General features: G+C 42.0%; 1 pseudogene across 1 annotated transcript; it reads left to right on the plus strand.

The window, feature by feature from the left end:
- Positions 1-573: 573 nt before the first annotated feature.
- LOC105534138 lies at positions 574-1546 on the plus strand (annotated as a pseudogene). Its single transcript, XR_001005219.1, has 2 exons — positions 574-769; positions 884-1546. The product of XR_001005219.1 is annotated as a T-cell receptor gamma chain V region PT-gamma-1/2-like (transcript).
- The last annotated feature ends 2781 nt before the right edge of the window (positions 1547-4327 follow it).

Here is a 4327-nt window from a genome sequence, read left to right on the forward strand (position 1 = left end):
ATGCTATGGTTTTCAAGATTTTGTGTAGGTGTTATTCTTTTGGTGCTTATAATGTCCTACCGATGGTTAGTGAGAGCCACGGCCATTGTTTTTCTTTGAGTAGAGTCCAAGGCAAACCAACATGCCTCACCCTCAGTCCTGTTAATAAAGCAGGTTCAAATCTTCTCAGAGTGGCCCTGGGTGGTTGCCTCCAAGTGGACTTGCAAATGTGAAAAGGAAGGTGATTCAGGGCCCTAATCAGAAGCTTCCTGGCAGGACCAGGTCCTGGAAGCAGCGTGGGCTGCTGCAACTCTGAAGAGCAGGTTGTGAGCCTGCTATGGAACTGCCCTCTCCCAAGGGCCATGGCCAGCTGGCACCAGGGTCGGCTTTCCCCACATCTGCACTCCCCCTGCTGCAGGCCTGAGCTCTCCATGCCCCTGGCTCTTTCCTGCAGAGGGCCTGCCCTCAGTGGCCAAAGGAGGGCGCTGGAGAACGGACCTGAGCAGAGAGGCAGGAGCTCCTCTGCGGGGTCCTCTCAGGCAACACCTCTTCTGGAAGGAAGGCTTGGGAGTCCCCTGAGACAGATCCTCAGTCACTTCTCTCTGCCTGTGTCTTAGAAAGACCAGCTCCTCCTGCTGTCTTCTGTGCTAGGGATCACTTCCTTGTTGAGTGGCACCTGAATTTTGAGAGGTTCCTCTGCTCCTCTTCATCTGATCCCTTTCCTTCCAAGGCCCCGCAGAGGAAGGCATGCGGTGGGCCCTAGCCCTGGTTCTAGCTCTCCTGTCTCCTGGTGAGTGTGCTGCCTACAGAGAGGCTCATGGGTTTTGTTTTGTTCTTTTCTTCTTTTGCAAGGGGTGCCATACTAAGAAATGCCTCATTATATTTTGTGTTGGTTCCATTGCAGCCAGTCAGAAATCTTCCAACTTGGAAGGGAAAACGAAGTCAATCACCGGGCCTACTGGGTCACCTGCTGAAATCACCTGTGATCTTCCTGGAGTCAGTACCTTATACATCCACTGGTACCTACACCAGGAGGGGAAGGCCCCACAGCGTCTTCTATACTATGAACCCTACTACTTCACGGTTGTGTTGGAATCAGGAATCAGTCCAGGAAAGTATGACACTGCAAGCACAAGGAAGAGCTGGAATTTGAGACTGCAAAATCTAATTGAAAATGATTCTGGGATCTATTACTGTGCCACCTGGGACAGGCACCATGATTCAGACCTGCCCTACACCACACTAAAAATCTGCCTGTGGTTGCTTCTGGTACACAAGATAGACCAGCCAACTCTTATTTCCTGCCCTGAATTTACTGTATTCTGTACAAAGAGAAACACAGCTTAACTCCTGCTCTCCCCCCTAATATCACACTCCCCTGGGCAGCAGCTGCATCCTGTTCCCCACTCTCCCCCAGGACTTTCCCGAAGACCAAGTTGCCATCTCCAGGCCTCAGCTCAGCAGCCTGGCTGAGGTCTCCTAGGACATGGGGGAGGCCCACTCACTCTGCTTCCTAGGACAGACAGGTACACCTAGAGTCCAACTGTGAAGCAAGATATTTTGGACAGCAAATGGAAAGGGTGTTTATACTGAATCATGTATCCAATCATGGTCCAGGGATCACAGCTGAGAGTGGCACTTATTCCTTATGTCCATAACAATATATGCAATACTATAATGACCACCAAAACGCTAGGCCTACATATGCAGTTGAACATTCTCGCCCTCTGCCCTCCCTTTTATCCTCGCCCTCCTTTCTTACTTCCATGCTTACTTTTATTATTTTTCTCTCCCTCCCTCCCTTCTTCCTTTCCTTCCATCTTCTCTCCCTCCCCCGCTCTTCCTTCCTTCCATCCATTCTCCGTTTCTTTCCTTCCTTCCTCCCTTGCTTTTCTCTCTCTTTCTTTCCTTTTTGGGTACATAATCAGAATACTTTTTCCACAAAACCATTTGAAATAATTTTCCTCTATTTGTTCATGCCAACATTGATACAGGTACTTTAAATGTTCAGTCTTCATTTTTATATTTTGGAAATTTGTTGTGTTACTTTGTTTTGTTTCATATTTGTTTTGTATATACAAAACATTTACATGGAACTGAAGTCAAAATTATAGAAGATGCGTTTGAAGATTTTAGCATCCATTGTAGAGTTCTCGTTCCTCTTTTCTCCCTCACCCCATAGGTAAAAATATTTTTATGAGTTTTCTTGAACTTTTTAACTTTGTTTGTCATAGCACAGTATGTATCAATTCTATTTAAATGACATATTTATATTTTTTGTTCCTATATTTGGTTTTTATACATTTTAATCAATCTCTTATTTTCCCATGTCTGGATTTTGTGTCTGACTTCTAAAGGTGCACATACTTCATAAGTATGCATACGGAAATCCATATCATGTATTTGAATGTTTTGATGCATTGATTATTTAATGATGGCATCATTGGTCTATCAGGAATTTTTATACAATAATTACTGTATTAGTAATAATAATACTGGCCAGGCCTGGTGGCTCATCCTGTAATCCCAGCATTTGGGTAGTCCGGTTGTTAGGATCACTTGAGGCCAGGAGATTGCGACCAGCTTAGCCAACATGGTGAAACCCTGTCTCTACTAAAAATACAAAAAATTAACCGGCTGTAGTGGTGCACACATGTGACCCCAGCTACTTTGTATGCTGAGGCAGGAGAATCTCTTGAGCCTGGAAGGTAAAGATTTCAGTGAGCTAAGATCACACTACTGCTATCAAGTTTGGGCAACAGAGTGAGACACTGTCTCAAAAAAGTTAATAATAATAATATTGATGGTAAATATGGGTACTGACATTCTGGTAGTTAATTTACTAAATACATTACTTTCTATTTTATTTAATCTATATAGAAACTTCATTAAAGGTTTAAAGTACTGTTGAATTTAACATTAGAAATTCGGGGGTTAATTAACATTTCCTAAGTCGTATACTTTAACTTGATAATGATTGGAATCCAAGCTCTGCGATTCTGAAAATGAGATTTGTGAATTCAGTTTGCATTCCCCCATCTTTAGGAGTACTTGCATTTTTTACAACATTATGGGTCATTTACAGTTCTTCTTTTGTGAATTGCCCTGTCACACTCTTGACCTATTTTCCTTTTGGAAGATTAATTTTTTCTCGTTGGTATGAAAGACTTAATATACACCATTTTAGATAAACTGACCCTTTATCAAATGTGTTGAAATATATCTTCTCCTATGTTATTATTTTATTTGACAACTTTTGGCGAATTGCACTTTGAAAAAAAAAATCTATCAATTTTTCTAGGGTCTCTATTTTGACATCAGACTTAGAGAGGCCAGTCTCACCTAGAATTTGTATGCAATTCATCATCGTTTAAATCTAATGATTTTTTTTATTATAACTTAATTACTACTTGTGACTGCTAAGGTAGAAATGTAACAATATTTGTTTCCATATGGTAGCTCAATACCCAAAAGAGAACTTATTAAATAATTGGCTATTTCCTTGTGGATATTAACATATAACTTTATCACATGAGAAAATATTACATACATGTGGTTCTCTTTCTGAATTTTCCACTGTGTTCCATGAATCTTGTCATTCTAGTGCCAGTATTGTCCTCTCTTCAGCACTGTAGCTTTGTAGTTCTTTTCACATTCTGATGAGGTTTCTCTCATTATATTTTTCTTTTAAGAATTTTCTGTGCATTCTAGTGTGATCTCAATTCTCTCCCTTCCCATTTTTAAACCGTGGGACTTCTGTCCAACAAGACTTTTTCATGCTCCAAGGCAGGCAAGCTCCCCGGCTTCACAAGAACCCTGAGAACTCAGCTTTCAGAGCTGCTCCTATGGAAGCCTCACGTCCTGCACGTGTGGTCCAGTGGCAGAGGGAGACCAACCAGAGCCCCCTCCCTTTCTCATTTCCAGCTGTGATGACAACAGAAACTAAACTCTCTGAGCTAGGCCAACACCACAACCGAGAGGGACATTGTTCTACATTTCATTACCCATATTTCAAACTTGTGTCTTCTTATAGAGGAGGTGAAAATCTGTGTATGCCCTACTGAATTTTCACAATTATATTACTGGACTTGTTTTTTCCCCTATATTTCCATCTGTGAATCCAGGTGCACTGCAGATCTCAGTCTGCTTTCTGAGGATAGGGCTAACAAATAAAATATACAATGACAGATAATTTGGAAGTTCAGGTAAATAACAAGTTTTTAGTTTAAGTATGTTCCAAATATTGCATGACATGGCACCCTGAACTACTTTAAAAAACAAACAAGGCCGGGCGCGGTGGCTCAAGCCTGTAATCCCAGCACTTTGGGAGGCCGAGACTGGCGGATCA

Source organism: Mandrillus leucophaeus, unplaced genomic scaffold (genome assembly GCF_000951045.1).
Source record: "Mandrillus leucophaeus isolate KB7577 unplaced genomic scaffold, Mleu.le_1.0 Scaffold100, whole genome shotgun sequence".
Lineage (NCBI taxonomy): Eukaryota > Metazoa > Chordata > Mammalia > Primates > Cercopithecidae > Mandrillus > Mandrillus leucophaeus.